The following is a 16950-nucleotide window of genomic DNA, read 5'->3' on the forward strand; positions in this document are numbered from 1 at the left end:
TGATATAACTCCTGCACATAAACTTGACTCTGAGTTTCTTGGCAACCAAAGCAAAAATCAAATTATGATCACTTATGCAGTCCCTGTTTTCTGACCAAAGGAAATGTATCATTTTATCTGGAGAGACAAGTTTCTTTCTGGCACTAAATTCTAATCATTTTCTTTCTGGGTCTTGAGGTAAGAGTCAGGAAACTTGATAAGCTGCACATTTGCTTGTAGTTTGTGGAAGATGGAATGGTCTTCAGAGAGGTTCCACAGGGGGAATTAGGGACAAAAGGAGCCCCCCGCCACCTGGCCCCCAGTCCAGGACAAGATGACACACACCCCTCGGATTCTGCTCCAAGCAGGAAGTCATTCGTTATGTCCCGTTGTGACAGTCCAGCTTTCTCCCATCTCTGAGGAGCAGAACAAATGCTTGCCCTCCTCCACATAACAAATAATTCTCCATTTTGTTTGAAAGATCACTGTTGGCACACGTGGACTGTTTTTCCCCAAGTCAGAAAGCAAATGTCTTTGACGCTGCCCAGGCTCTGGAGGACAGGACCGCTATGTTTTCTCGCATGAGGTGCTGCTACCCACCCGGGTGGTTTTCTCAGGGCAGTGGCTGCCCTGGCCCCTGCCCCCCGCTCCAGGCTCATCTTGGCCCTGCACCCCTCACGCCCTGGCGGCAGCCCCCTGGCCTTTGCACGGCTCCTAGAATGCCCAGGCTCTTCCCCTCCCTTCCTGCCTCTCCGCTCGGCCAGCCGCCCCGTTCGGTACTTCGGGTCTCAGGCGAGATGCCACCCCCTTCATGACACTGCTCCCTTCATACTCCTTTCTTTCTTTGTTAAAGTGTTGGTTTTCTCTCCACCCACTAACCCACTAGCTCCCTGAGGGCAAGGACTGTGTCTGCACACCTTGGGTGCTCAATAAATCCTGTCAAGGGACTTCCCTGGCGGTCCGGTGGTTAAGACCCCGCGCTTCCACTGCAGGGGACGAGGGAGGGTTCGATCCCTGGCTGGGGAACTAAGATCCTGCATGCCGCAGGGCACAGCTAAAAACCAGATCCTGTCTAGTGTGTGAATGCAGAAGTGGCCTTTCCAGCAGCTGGCAGTGCAGCATGGAGAGCAAGCCCGGCTTTGAGTCAGGGCCACGCCCAGCATCCAAACCTCCGCCGAGATGGGCATCCTCCCCACCACGTGACGGCTGGGGAGCCTGTGGCTCAGGGGCATGGCAGAGCTGGTGCCCAGTGTGGCCCCAGACGCCGCCCTCTGCCAGCCTGGGAACTGGCCCAGGGCTGCCATCCAAGCACCTCTGCTCCTGAGCCCATTCACCGCCCCCTCTGCGTCCCTGCTCCACTCCACCGGCGTCTTTCCTCGTGCGGAAGGTGTTCCTCAGAGGCGCAACCGTGTGACTAGGGGGACGCGTGCAAAAAGTCCCAACCCTTCAAGTGGGCTCCCAAAATGAGAGCTTCCAAATTGTGCCAAGTACACAAGCTGTGGAGAAGCCCTGGGCTCTCCCGGGCCTCCCACAGACGCCTCTCTCTCCTGACTCTTACGCCTTGAACCTGTGCCCCCCACGCGGCACGGCAGCCCCCATCGTCAGGACCGCCGGTGACCGGGAAGTGACCAGAAGTCCCTGCCCGGGCCCGTCTCATTCGTCCACCTCCCCGCTGACGGCGAACGATGTTGTTCCCATCCGTCCCGCACCTTTGCACGTCTCCGCCGTGATCCCATTTCACTCTGCACGAACCCTCTTTCGCAGCAGGGGGGGCAGGACCATAGCGGAGACTGCCAGCCTCACGTGCACCAGCAGCGGGGCCGGGGTGCACCCCAGCATGTCTGGGTCCTGAGCCCACGCATTCGTCACCAGCCCGCAGTGCCCACCCAGCCGGTGACAGGTGGTTGGTGAGTGAGTGTCCTGGGCTGAATTGAGTCCCCCGCAAAAGTCACAAGTCCTAACCCCCAGTTCTTCAGAATGTGACTGTATTTGGAGACCGGGCCATTGAAGAGGGGATCACATTAAATGGGGTCATTAGAGTGGTCCCCCATCCAGTAGGACTGGGGTCCTTAGAAGAAAAGGAGGTGAGGACACAGACACACACGGAGGAAAGACCATGTGAGGACACGGGGTGAGGAGAGCCGTCTACACGCCAAAGAGAGAAACCTCAGGAGGGACCAGCTCTACCAACACCTGGATCTCGAACTTCTGTCTTCCAGAACTGTGAGGAAATACCTTTCTATCGTTTCCGTCCCCCGGTCTGTGGTACTTTGTTATGCAGCACTGCAGACTGATACAGTTAGAGAGGGGTTCGGAAGAGGTATTCCGTGTCTGTGGTCAGGGACTCTGTAAATAGGCGTTGGGACCAGGGAAGGAAGCAGGTGGGGGAGCAACGAGGTCCGAGGGACTCTTATGACGTCAGCTGTCCTGGAACTCTCCGCGGATCAGAAGAAGGATTATCAGGGCAAATTCAAATAAAAAATCGCCATCGTTGAATTTTCTGTGAAAAGATAGTTCTCGAGGAGCTGTACTCTGCTTTGGAGACTATATAAAACTGCTGCCTCACACAAACGAAAGCCCAGAAAACGGAAAAGCCCGCGATGCGAGCCTGACGTGGGGGGTAGGGGCATGGTACGCGGCTGTCCTAAGAGCAGGGAAGTGGAAATGGGAAAGGTGATAGTTATAAAGATTAAAACCATTGGAGCTCCTGTGGTCAAAGAAGAAAAGAAGGGAGGAGGAGAAGCCATTCCAAGGCTGAAGCACATGTAATTTTGTTTTGACAAAATGAAACTCTAACTGCTGAGGTTCTGGAAAAACGCTCTCCGGATGCCCTGGGGGCAGCAGTGGAGGCTGGGAAGACTTGAGCTTGGGTTTTTGCTTGTTTCAGGGCAGATTTGCATTTCTTTTGTTGTTGGCCGCAGACAAAAGAATGACGATCTTGAAATTTCCTGCTAGTCCAGAAAAGTGAATGGGATTATAATAGGCATCTATCCATTTTCCACCTTTGTTTGAGAAATTCCCCACTTTAGAGCTTCACGGGGAGGCACTGCTTCCTTCCCGCTGCAGAAACTAAACCCTCACGTCCCCACACCAGCCTCCCTTAAAGCTAGGGTGCTGGCCTGTGACCAAGGCGAGCCAATCTCATGGAACTGCCCCAGATTTTGTACAGGCAGCTGGTGGTGGAAGGAAGCAAGGTTGGTGGCGAATCCATTGTGTTAGCAGTTAAAAGCAGCAGCAGAAGGGCTTCCCTGGTGGCGCAGTGGTTGAGAGTCCGCCTGCCGATGCAGGGGACACGGGTTCGTGCCCCGGTCCGGGAAGATCCCACATGCCACGGAGCGGCTGGGCCCGTGAGCCATGGCCGCTGAGCTTGCGTGTCCGGAGCCTGTGCTCCGCAACGGGAGAGGCCACAACAGTGAGAAGCCCGCGTACGGCAAAAAAAAAAAAAAAAAAAAAAAAAAAAAAAAAAAAAAAAAAAAAAAAAAAAGCAGCAGCAGCAAGAACATGGAGTTTCTGGGGTCAGTGCTGGAAGCAGAGCAAGCCGTGGCGGCCGGCGCTGAGTGGCACGGTGGTAGCTGGCTGTGACATCACCTGACCGGTTTTGTGCCCTGAATTTGGCTGTAGCCCTGGCTTTACTCCAAGTGTCCCCGGTCTAGCCCAGGTTTAGGCTTGGTCTGCAGTATTTCTGATAATTCTACAAGCTACCCAATACCATTTCGATAAATTTCTTTCTATTGACTTCAACCAGAGTTGGTTTCCACAGCTTGCGACTAACAGTCCTGATTGCTACAGGGATTGTTACAGAATTAGTGGAGGACAGTCCCCTGAGGATGGTGGATGCTGAACAGGGGCCCTAATTTGATTGCATCTGGATGTAACATCTGGACATGATGTTGGTTGCCTCTGGGTGGGGGAAAGTTAATAACTTTGTAGTGGAATGCGAGACAGTTGGGTTGAGTTAAGCAAAAACAAGTTTGTATGTAGAGAGCAAGGGGGTGTGGGTGTATTGAGTAGCCAAGAGGTGGAACGTGGTAGGCACCTTTGAGAAATGCAGCCCAGCCCATGACTCCCTCTTCTTTGAGAGCTGCAACTATTTTTTTAATATAGACTTTACTATTTTAACCTTTTTTTTTTTACTTTTTTTTGGCCACGCTGCACAACTTGTGGTATCTCAGATTGAACCCAGGCCGCAGCAGTGAAAGCACTGAATCCTAACCACTAGACCACCAAGGAACTCCCTGAGAGCTGCAGCTTTTATTAAAATTTTGCAGTTTTTTTTTTTTAAAGTGCAGATCTTACATCTTAATTCTTTAGTTCTGAGCACTTTTTAATTTTTATTGTCATTCTGAATGGAATATTTTTCCCATCACGTTTTCTAATTTGTTACTGCTGATGGAAAGGAAAGCTATAAGTTTTTACATATTCATTACGGACAACCATGTGTACATTACGTACAATTATATTTATTGCCATGAGATTTATAATAGAAACATAAACACAAATGGAAACATAATAACTAGTATGTAATATAGAGGAATAGTTAAGTAAGTACATGACAGATCCCCACTATGGAAGATCATGTAATTTTTTTTTTTTAATTTTTATTGGAGTGTAGTTGGCTTATCAGGGAACTATTAAATTTAACCTATGAAGACTGTTGCAACAGAGGTGCTTGTTTTTTAAATAAAACAAAAAAGCAGAACTTAAAATTGGATATACACCAAGCTTTGTTTTTCTGTTTTTTTTAATTAATTAATTAATTTTATTTATTTATTTTTGGCTGCATTGGGTCTTCGCTGCTGCCCGCGGGCTTTCTCTAGTTGTGGCGAGCAGGGGCTACTCTTCGTTGCGGTGCACGGGCTTCTCATTGCACTGGCTTCTCTTGTTGCGGAGCACTGGCTCTAGGTGCGCAGGCTTTAGTAGCTGTGGCACGTGGGCTCAGTAGTTGTGGCTCGCAGGCTCTAGAGCACAGGCTCAGTAGTTGTGGTGCACGGGCTTAGTTGCTCCGAGGCATGTGGGATCTTCCTGGTCAGGGCTCAAACCCATGTCCCCTGCATTGGCAGGTGAATTCTTAACCACTGTGCCACCAGGGAAGCCCCAGGCTTTGTTATTTGTATATAAATGTGAAGACTACTGGAAGAAAAAGCCAGTGTCATTAGGACAGTGGCGTTTGCTGGTCTTTCTGCCCTGCATATTTATTCCTCTGTACATGTATTACTTTTACATTAAAGAAAAACATCTAAGACAGGCCACAGGAGTGGTTCTGTAGAATTTGTGTTTACAAAGTTGGAAGTTCTACCTCTACCCTAAGAAAACCAGGCATTGTTTCTTTGTTTTGAGTTTTTTAGGTTTATAATATACTTTTAACTGTAACCACATTGCAGAAGATTGGGAAGACGGAGAAAAAAATTTACCCATAATCTCATTCTCTTGACACAGGTAGAATGGTGGTACATTTAGTTCCAGTGTTTTATATGCGTAGTTTATGCAGCTCGTCTCGGGGCACACAGTTTGCAACCTGATTTCCTTAATTAACCTCTTCTCATAACCGCGCTCCGCGTTGCTGCAGAGCCTCCACGGCCATCCTCGCCAGTGGGGGATAGAATGCCATCAGGTTGGGGAAACATCATCAGCTCATCCCTTGTTGGAGGGTCAGGTTGATTCCAGTTTCTTTGCTGTTATAAGAAATACTGCAAGGACTGTTTATTTGTTCGTGAGCCTTTCCATATTTGGGATTATTTCTTTAGGACAGATTCCCAGAAGTCAGATGAACAGGTCAAAGGGCACATGCTGCTCTAATGAGCATCTCTTTCTAAGTTGGCCCAGACACCTGCCGTTTGCTGGAAGGACAAATGGTTCTAATTAAATAAAGGCCTGAACTTTCTTCATAGGTTCCAGCTGTGTGTACCGGGGAGTCGCTGGGGTTTTTGTGACCAGAGCAAACTTGTTAAACTAAATTGTGCGGGCAGGGTGTCTCCGTAGGTAGTGTTTTTCTAAAGGAACACAACAATCTTTTGATTGCATGGATTCATATTTTAGGACAATCTGTATAGCTGTGAGCCTTACCAAGTGTCTGCTTTGCTTAACAAGGAGCAGATCCACCAGGCCTTCCCTGAGGCCACCGTCATCCCTCCTTACAACTCAAAGTTTATGAAGCGCTTCCATCTCTCTTTGCCACAAATTGCCCCCATTCTATGGATGAGAAAACTGAGGCTGAAATAGGTGAAGGGACTTGCTGGAAGCACACAGCAATTAAGTAGCAAAACCAAAGCTCAATCTCGTCCCTCCAGCTCCAGGGCCACTTCGGAATCAATCCATGTGGGACTGGATTTGTTCATTCACAAAGACTGAGCACAGATCTGTGCCAGGCCTGGAGGTGTCCGGCCCGGCTCCCGGGAGCTCACGGTCTGGGGGAGGCCACAGGTGCCCTGAGAAGACGCAGGATTCAGGGAGCAGGGGGGCTCTCAGGCATGCGCAGCAAAAGTTTGCCAGGTGGGCAAGTAAAGAAGGAGGAGAGTGGGTGGTGCATTTGGGCAAGTGGGCCCTGGCCCTGGCTTTCAAGATACTCAGCTCCAGGTCTCCCGGATGGAGACAGTGTGTGAAGCAAGCCCTAAAGTAGATCGTCAGGATTCCCCTGTACACATAGAGCGCCAAGGGACAAGGTTAGAGGACACCACAGCCCCGTCTAGCCCCGTCTCACTCCTGGCAGCGTCTCCTGATAGCTGAGAGCAAGCTTTGACCTCACAGACTTCTGTTAAAACACTGCCTCCGCCCCTCACTGGCTGGATGCCCTTAGGCAAGTCACTTACCTGCCCTGAGCTGCAGAGGCTTCTTTATAAAAAAAGGATATTGGGGGCTTCCCTGGTGGCGCAGTGGTTGAGAGTCCGCCTGCCGATGCAGGGGACACGGGTTCGTGCCCCGGTCCGGGAAGATCCCACGTGCCGCGGAGCGGCTGGGCCCGTGAGCCATGGCCGCTGAGCCTGCGCGTCCGGAGCCTGGGCTCCGCAGCGGGAGAGGCCACAGCAGTGAGAGGTCCACGTACCGCAAAAAAAAAAAGGATATTGACATCACCCTCATACCGGTGCTGGGAGGATTAACTTGGATACCTTGTGAAGCTTCTAGACTGGCGCTGGGAGGATTAACCTGGATACCTTGTGAAGCTTCTAGACCTGTGCTTTGCACACGGAACCATCTGATAAGCGTTAGCTCTGATGCAGGAGGAGACGAAGGGGGCGGGGGAGGAGGATGTAGCAGGGAGAGCTGGTCTTGGAAGACTTCATGGAAACTTGAGCTGGGAAGAGGATGAAGAATTCCATGGACAGAGGTGGGAGGGGAGAGACACCCAAGGCAGAAAGAACGACAAAGGTTTGGAGAGAGGCCTTGGCCTCTGCAGGTGGGCCTGGCGTCTCTGTATGTCTACATCCTGGTATGTCTTTATGGAGCCCTGACCAAGGGCCAGGTCCTGTGCCACGTGTCGGCACATCATCAGCTGAGGTCCTCCCAGAAGCTGGTGCGCTGGGGAGCTGCCGCTTTACAGAGGGAGGCCCTGGGGGTTGGATGACCGCCGGCATCCAGGTGCACACGGTGCTCAGGGCACAAGGTGGCCTCCTCCGATGTCTCTACCTCGGCTGCTGGGCCTGGCCCCTCACCTTCCTTCGGGCAGCCTGGCTTTGCTCAGGATGGCTTCCCGCTTCCTCTTGCCGTGTGGCCATGTGGTAGGGGTGGCCAGGAGAAGCCTTGCACGTACCACAGGCTTTACAGCAAGAAACCAGGCCAGGCCCCTGGGCTGTCCTGGAGGGCTGCGATGTTTGCAGCTGTGGCCATGACACTGCCCAGGGTCCAGTCAGCCCCACGCCCGCTGCTCCCTCCCACAGTGTTGGGACAGTGGGCGATAGCGAAGAGATCTTGCTGCAACTCTGCTACCTCCTCTCTGTCTGCAGGACCGCGTGCAGGACCTCAGACTCTGCCACATGAGGCCCCTGGACAAACTGCCCTGTTTCCTTCAGCTTCCTCTCCAGCCTCTTCTCTCTGCACACCCAGCTCACTCATCCATTCACTCGCCAAGTATTTTATTGAGCACCTACTATGTGCCAGGCACTGTCCTAGATGCAGACATGAACCAAACAGGCAAAATCCTGCCTTCGTGGAGCGGCTGCTATGGGGGAGGGAGTTCCCATTCAGACATGAAACATCCCTCCTTTGCCTGAGCTGCCACTCCCTCCCCTGAAGGCTGTCCTCCTCCTGGCAAGCCCATTCTCACGCTTCAAAAGCTGCCCCAGGTGTCCCGACTGTCTCAGGGACGGTGTAATGAGGGGGTGGGCCACCTCTGCACCGCCGCTCCTGGGCGCCCCCCCACCCCCACCCCGGCCCTGGCCACAGACAGAAGCTTCGGGAGCTGAGAGACACATCTGACAAGGCAGCCAGTGACCGCTGCAGGGGGCTCCGACTTTATCTTCGGTTTTAGTTTCCATCTTAACACGAAAAGTGCAGTGTTTACCCCAACATGGGAAAAAGTCAGCCTGTGTCTTGGATTTCACAAGTTACGAGGCTGACTTCATATATGAACACACTTTACATGCTCTCGTGTTTCAGACCACCAAACACCTTTCACTCCCTCTGGGATTTGGGGGTTTGACATTGGTCGAGGTTGGGTGGTCTGTGGGCCTGGTGGGATGCAGGCCTCCTCCCCCCCGGCCCTCCTCGGGATGTCCCCGGATCCTCTGCCCTGGCTCTCTCACTGGCCAGCCTGTCCTGGCACCGACCCTTTGCCCATCTCTCTCACCACTGGGCAGGGGTCCCCTCTGCTCCTCCCAGGGACCCCAGCTCAGGAGACAGTGCACGTTTGTCCTGCGATCACCCATATATAGTGTCCCGTGCAAGCGTGAGGCATGCAGACGGGCCTGACTTGTGAATGTATCTGATCAGATCAGCCCAGAACGGCCCGGACCACCTATGCGTCCCTCCACCAGCGGCCTGAGCCTCCACAGCTGCCATCTGCTCACATCTGTGGATCCCAGGGCTCGAATGCAGACTCAGCCAACCTGTGGCCAGCTGCACACAGCGTGGCCCTGAGTCCTCGCTGACACTGTGAGATAGGGATACCGTGCCCACTTTACAGATGGAGAAACTGGGGCTCAGGAAGGCTAGGGGCTCGCCAGGCGTTGTGCAGCCCCTGAGAGCCGGGCCTCGTGCTCCCCTCTCCCCAGCTCTCCTGGCTCCAAGCCTAGAGCTCCGTCTACTAAAGCATCAGGGAATGGGCAGGGAACCCACTGGGTCAACGAGGTGACTTCTCCCCACCTTCTTTAAGAGTCTCAGTGAGGAGGAAGAAGGGGCCAGACAGGTGTCCGGAAGAGCAGGGAACGGATGGGAAGTGAGGGAAGGGGCCCATTTCCAAAAACCTGGGACACCATCTTGGAATCAGTCCTCAGGCGGAGCTACACAGCCAAGCGTGGATTTCCAAAATAATAGTTTTGAAAATTCTATAAACCACGTTTTAATCATATTAACAGAAATCAGAAGGCCAAGAAAAACGGATAACCCCACTGCCCCATCCCATTAGACTCATTTTTCCACGTTCCTCTCTAGTTCTTGTTCACTTGCACAAAGGAGTTTTACAGCTGTAATCACAGTGTCGATACAATTGCGTCTTTAGTTTTTTCACTTAAGCATGACTTGTATATATATATATATTCGTGTGTGTGTGTGTGGTACGCGGGCCTCTCACTGTTATGGCCTCTCCCGTTGCGGAGCACAGGCTCCGGACGCGCAGGCTCAGCGGCCATGGCTCACGGGCCCAGCCACTCCGCGGCATGTGGGATCTTCCCAGACCGGGACATGAACCCGTGTCCCTTGCATCGGCAGGCGGACTCTCAACCACTGCGCCACCAGGGAAGCCCATGACTTGTATTTTTAAAAAAAGCAAGTATGTGGATAAACTATGTAGGAGACATTCTTTTTCTACTTTTTAAACTGGAGTAACAGGCCAATGTTCCCATCACCTCAATTCGAAAAGCTGGGTAAATTGCAAAAATCATATTTTTAAAGGCACCAAAGAGTCATGGGAGTAATGAGGCTTAGATTAGATTAAATTCTAGCGCCGGGAGACCCTGAGAGAGGCTGACAATCTCTAACCATTGTTCTTTCTGAGGACTGAGGAGGGGGCTGCTGTTGGCTGGGAGGCTTGGCCAGAGGAAGGGGAATCCCGTTAGTATCCGGTGGTCACACGGGAAGGCGGGGCAAGAAAACTTGAGGGGGTTTGCAGGCACAGCCCATTTGTCCTGGGGGGCGCATTTGCTGAGTTCTGGAGCTGTGCAGGGGTCCAGGGAACCAGAAGGAAATTGGAAAGGCAGAGTGAGGCTCAGGACACACAAGCCCAGCCTGGGAGGAGACCTACGTCCACAATGCAGCCAGCCTCCATGTACCATGTAGTAGTGGATGTTGAAGCTACTTGGGCAGGATGTAGGAGAGCTGACTGTCCTGTAGTCTCTCGGGGCCAGGAGACAAAGCCCGGCAGGCGTCCAGTCGAAAGTTCGGGAGGGCGTGATCTGGGAACAGGGACGCCCCAGAGACAAACTGAGTATGACTCAAACTGCAACTCAGCCCCTTCCCTGCTCAGTTTCTGGTTGGACTGAGGTGAAAAGGCTCTCAAACCATTTATCCAATAGGGAGAGTTTTTTGGTTTTTTCTTCTCTTAATAAATTTATTTATTTATGGCTGCGTTGGGTCTTCATTGCTGCGCGCGGGCTTTCTTTTAGTTGTGTCGAGCGGGGGCTACTCTTCGTTGCGGTGCGTGGGCTTCTCATTGTGGTGGCTTCTCTTGTTGCAGAACACAGGCTCTAGGCACGCAGGCTCAGCAGTTGTGGTGCATGGACTTAGTTGCTCCTTGGCATGTGGGATCTTCCTGGACCAGGGCTCGAACCCGTGTCCCCTGCATTGGCAGGCAGATTCTTAAGCACTGCGCCACCATGGAAGCCCAGGGACAGTTTTGTATTTAGCTTTTTTTCACATAAGCAGGAATATTTTTAAGAGGTGAGGAGAAACCATCCCTAGAGGAGAATAAAGTCACCTGGAGCCTCCTTGCTTTCCCTACACAATGTTCAGCTTTCAATTAAAATTACTATACCTGAGAAGAGTGAAGAAAATATGACAAGGAATGAACAGAAAAGACAAGCAAAGGGTACATAACCACTGTTGATCCAGGTATGGAAGTTAGCTGACAAGAACTTTAAAATAATAATTATGCATATGTCAAGGAAACTAAAGGAAAACATAGGCAAAATAATGAAAGGTAGATTTTCAATAGGAAATTGGACACTTTAGAGAAAAAAGAACCAAATAACCAAACTGACATTCTAGAACTGGAAAATTAAGAACTCAAGGGAGAGACTTCCCTGGTGGCACAGTGGTTAAGAATCTGCCTGTCAATGCAGGGCACACGGGTTCAATCCCTGGTCCGGGGCAATCCCACATGCCAAGGAGCAACTAAGTCCATGCACCACAACTGCTGAAGCCTGCGTGCCTAGAGCCCGTGCTCCGCTACAAGAGAAGCCACCGCAATGAGAAGCCAGTGCACCTCAACAAAGAGTAGGCCCCGCTCGCTGCAACTAGAGAAAAGCCTGTGCGCACAACGAAGACCCAACACAGCCAAAGAAAAAAGAAAAAAAAAAAAAAGAACTCAAGGAAAAGGTTCAACAACAGATTAGACATAATAGAACACAAGAAAAATGAAATCAAAGATAAATCAATAAAAATATGTAAATTGAAACATAGAAAAAAATAGAAGAATGGATTTTATTTGTTGTTGTTGTTGTTGTGGTACGTGGCCCTCTCACTGTTGTGGCCTCTCCCGTTGCGGAGCACAGGCTCCAGATGCGCAGGCTCAGCGGCCATGGCTCACGGCCCAGCCGCTCCGCGGCATGTGGGATCTTCCCGGACTGGGGTACAAACCTGCGTCCCCTGCATTGGCAGGCGGACTCAACCACTGCGCCACCAGGGAAGCCCAGAAGAATGGATTTTAAAAGAGGATAGAAGACCTATGGGACATAGTCAAAAGGCCCAACATACATGTAATTATAGCAGGGGTGGGTGTGGGCGGCAAAAGCAATACTCAGATTATGGTCAAGAATTTCCCCAAAGCAATGAAAGATGCCAACCCACAGATTCAGGAAGCTCAATTTATCCAAAACAGGGTAAACACAAAGAAAACCACATTCTAAATACCGAATATTCAAACTGTTGAAAAACAAACACAAAGAAAAATATTTAAAGCAGCTGGGGGTATGAGTGGGGATGGGGAAAATACATTATCTTCAATAGAACCTTGATAAACTGGGGTGGGCAGAGGGAGGGGTAGTGGGGACCCAGGAACACCCTGTTCTGATCACAGAGACACAGTGATGCCTGGAGACATGGTCCCTCCCAAAGGAGCTCACAGGCTATGAATGCAACAGGATTGCAATATCATGTGATTTGTTTATGGTAGATGGTCACATGGGGAACCAGGAGACCCAGAGGAGAGGAGACAGGTAACCCAGACTGGGGGGCAGGGTAGTCTTCCCAGAGAGGGAACATCTGACTGGAGTCCTGAAGAACAGGTGAGAACCACCTGGGGAAGAGAGAAGACTGTTCTAGACGGAAGCCACCAGTAAGTCCTCTCTGCACCAACCTCCAGGCAGTAACCTCCACCCCACCGCGAAGGGCCTCCAAGAGGGTAAGGTCCCCCCACCTCAGGATTCCCCAGAACTTCTCTTGGGATTCCACTGCCCCCAGCGCATTCTGAGGGAGGAACAGGGAGTAGCGCCCAGGCCACACCCAGGAACTCAGCAGCATCAGACTGCCTTCTGGCTCTTGCGGAGTGCCTTCCTCCAGGCAAGGCAGCTTCTTGGATTTCAAGGCACTACCTCTGCTCAGAGTTCCAGAAGTCCACCTTGGAAGTGAAAGCGCAGCATCCTTTGCCCTGGGGCATGGATCCTACTCTTGGGGACCCATCCTTTTAACACGCCTCTTACTGTCACATGCTTTCAAAGAATCCATTCAGCTGATATCTACTGAGCATCTAACGTTGTCTGACCCTGAGCTATAGGGGCTGTAAATTAAGAAATGAATGAGTCCTATAGTCCTGCCCTTGGGGAAGGTATTTAATGAGAAACATTTGGAGGCCAGTCATTGGGCAGATTGCTTTCAAGCCAATGTACAGTAATGCTATTTCTTTTTTTTTTTTCTTTTTCCCTTAATGGGGTTAAGCTTTAGAAGTATGTTTGGCAAGTACTTTTAACAACCTACACTGCTCCCAGCCCATGTTCATTACTGGTGTTAAAGGACACTGGAACTGGGCTTGCCTGGTGGCGCAGTGGTTGAGAGTCCGCCTGCTGATGTAGGGGATGCGGGTTCGTGCCCTGGTCCGGGAGGATCCCACGTGCCACGGAGCGGCTGGGCCCATGAGCCATGGCCACTGGGCCTGTGCGTCTGGAACCTGTGCTCCGTGACGGGAGAGGCCACAGCGCTGAGAGGCCCGCGTACCAAAAAAAAAAAAAAAAGAACACTGGAACTGAGAATATCCAAAATGCATGAAAAATTTTGGAGGTATATGATCTCATAATTTATGCCTAATCTCAAATACCAGTTTTCCATGTTTAAGTTTTGGCAATTTAGAATCACAGTGGGGACATAGGCCAAACACACAAAAAAAGAAGCCCCCCCCCCCGCAAAAAAAAAGTGTATAAATTAAAGGCTATCATTATCTATGCAAGAGTGAACCCTGAAATCAAATCTGAGACATCCCCCAGAGTATGTGTGTACTTTTTACGGCAGGTTTTATACATGTCTAATCTTTTTCTGCACACAAAAATCACTTTAATAAAACTCCTCCGCACATTCACGTTCTAGAAAGAGAGCATCTGTTGGCAATTCTGAGGTCTTATGACTTCATTCTGAAGCCAGGGATAATTCAAAATATATTTTTTAAACTGCAATGGAGAAATGAAACAACCCATAAAGATAAGAGATGTACTTTACAGAGACAGGTAAGGATTTGTTCAGAGTTATACAGAATTAGTAAGACTTTAGATCTGATCGGCCCCACCAAAAAAAAATTTTTATTTGAAACACTGAAGTCATCACCAAGACTTAAAACTAGAGGCCGTGGTGCCCTATGACCCTCTGTGCTCTAGTAGGACAACATTTTAACTCCCTTTAAAAACACCACGCAGGGCTTCCCTGGTGGCGCAGTGGTTGAGAGTCCGCCTGCCGATGCAGGGGACACAGGTTCGTGCCCCAGTCTGGGAAGATCCCACATGCCGCGGAGTGGCTAGGCCCGTGAGACATGGAAAAAAAACACCACGCAGTAACCACTCATTGATCAAGTGTGTTTGGAACAAAGACAGTCCCACATGAGCTATTTTTCCCCAGTTTTGAAGCTTATCCCTTCCAGCAACAACCCTTTGCTTCTTTATTTTGACGGTGTTGAACGGAAAGATTTCCAAAATGCAGAACACATTTCCTTGCCTTTAGAAACAGGGCATGAGTTTATTTCATCATGTTTTTCTTTGATGGTTTCTAATCTCTATGCTGATGATGCCTAGTCCTGAGTCGTCCTGGGCAGGGCTGTGTCTGGCTCCGTTCTGAGCACCCAGCATACTGCCCCGCCTGGGACAGACATGCAGCCAAAGTTTGTGGATTGACCCTTTCTATGAGTGAGACTCAGAAGATGAAGAGACAGGGGAGAGTGGCTCCAGCAGCCTAGGAATGAATGACTACAAGTACTGCGACCTCTTCTCAATGAATCTGCCCCCCAAACCCTGGGGGGTGTGAGCAAAGGCACCAAGAGAGAGAATTCCAGCTCATGCGCAGCTGTGGCTGGCTAGCCAGGAAACGCTGCCCCAACACTTCACACTGCCAGCAAGAATCCTAGCTGGGCCTGGATTGATAAGAACATCACCAGGCATTTCTTATCTCTCTATCCCTTAGATAAGTCCCTAACACTTTGCTGGGCAACGGCTGCATGGTGTCATAACTCTCCCCTCCTCCACTTTCTTTCTAAACATGCTCATGCTTTATTGGAAGCCTGCAATCCCAGGGAAGTAAGAGTGAGAGAGAAGAGAAATGAGGCAAGGTAGGAGGGTGAATCAATGTGAGGAGAGCACCAAACAGAGCCACATCTATACATCTTAAATTTCTCAGTATGATTCAGCTCATACTCTGTCCTCTACCGTCGCCTCCATGTCTTAAGAAAATATGGAATTAGAAGTGTTTATAGGGGTTGCAAACCAAAGGTCTACAGGCAAGATACACAGATAAGTTTTTTTTTTTTTTTTTTCTTTTTTTGCAGTACGTGGGCCTCTCACTGTTGTGGCCTCTCCCGTTGCGGAGCACAGGCTCCGGACGCGCAGGCTCAGCGGCCATGGCTCACGGGCCCAGCCACTCCGCGGCATGTGGGATCTTCCCAGACCGGGGCACGAACCCATGTCCCCTGCACTGGCAGGCAGATTCTTAACCACTGCGCCACCAAGGAAGTCCCCCCTCATTTCTAATGTACGAATTTCGTGCTATAAACTTTCCTCTCAGCACTGCTTTAGCTGTTCTCACAAATTTTGATACATTGTATTTTCATTTTAATTCAGCTCAATATAATTTTTTAACTTCCCTTGAGACTTCCTCTTGACCCATGGGTTATCTAGAAGTGTGTTGTTTAGTCTTCAAGTGTTTGGAGATTTTCCTGTTATCTTTTCGTTATGAATTTCTGGTTGGCTTCCCTTGTGATTAGAGAACACACTGTATAATTTCAGTTCTTTTCATTTTTTTTTGAGGTTTGTGTTATGGCCCAGGATATGGTCTATCTTGGTATATGTTCTCTGACAGTTAAACAAATGTGTGTTATGCTATTGCTGGCTGGGGTGTTCTCTAAATGTTGTTTAGATCGTTTTAGTGGATGGTGTAGTTGAGTTCTTCTATGTCTTTGTTGACATTCTGTCTAGTTGTCCTATCAATTGTTGAGAGAGGAGCATTGAAGTCTCCAGACGTAACTGCAGAGTTGTCTATTTTTCCTCTCAATTCTATCAGTTTTTGTTTCACACATTTTGCAACTCTGTTCTTCGATGCATACACATTTAGGACTGGTATGTCTGTCTTGTTAGTAGATTTGCCGTTTTATCGTTACGTAATCTCTATCTACAGCAATTTGCTTTGCTCTGAAGTCTGCTTCATCTGATATTCATATAACCATTTTATTTTTTTTTTTTTTTTTTTTTTTTTTTTTTGCGGTACGCGGACCTCTCACTGCTGTGGCCTCTCCCGTTGCGGAGCACAGGCTCCAGACGTGCAGGCTCAGCGGCCACGGCTCACGGGCTCACGGGATCTTCCCGAACCGGAGCACAAACCCATGTCCCCTGCATCGGCAGGCGGACTCTCAACCACTGCCCCACCAGGGAAGCCCCCATGTGATTTTTTAAATTGATATTTGCACGATAGTATCTTTCCTGCCCTTTTGCTTTTAAGCTGCCTGAACTATTGTACACGGGTTTCTTGTAGATGGTACATAATTGGGTCATCTTTAAAATTCACTCTATTTCCCTTTTGTAATTGCCAATTTCTGTCTTTCAATTGTCCTTAAATGGTAAATGACCATTTACATTTAATGTAATTATCGATACGTTAGGACTTAAGTCTGCCAATTCGTTTTTTGTTTTATGTTTGTTCTATTTTTTGTTTGTTTTCTTTTTCCTGTCATTTTGTGGGTTCACTGAACTTTTTCAGAATTCCATTTTTACTTATGTACAGTGTTTCTTTATATAACTATTTTAGTAGTTGTTCTAGGTATTGCATTATGTATACATAACTTATCTGTCTATTGGCATTATTTTACCAGTTAGAGTGAAGTATAGAAATCTCATCTCCCTTTAGGTTCCTTTACTCTTTCTGTTTACAGTTGTCTTAAATATTTCTGCTCCATATATTTAGAACCACATCAGACAGTGTTAT

The sequence above is a fragment of the Tursiops truncatus genome, chromosome 11, assembly GCF_011762595.2.
Source record: "Tursiops truncatus isolate mTurTru1 chromosome 11, mTurTru1.mat.Y, whole genome shotgun sequence".
NCBI lineage: Eukaryota > Metazoa > Chordata > Mammalia > Artiodactyla > Delphinidae > Tursiops > Tursiops truncatus.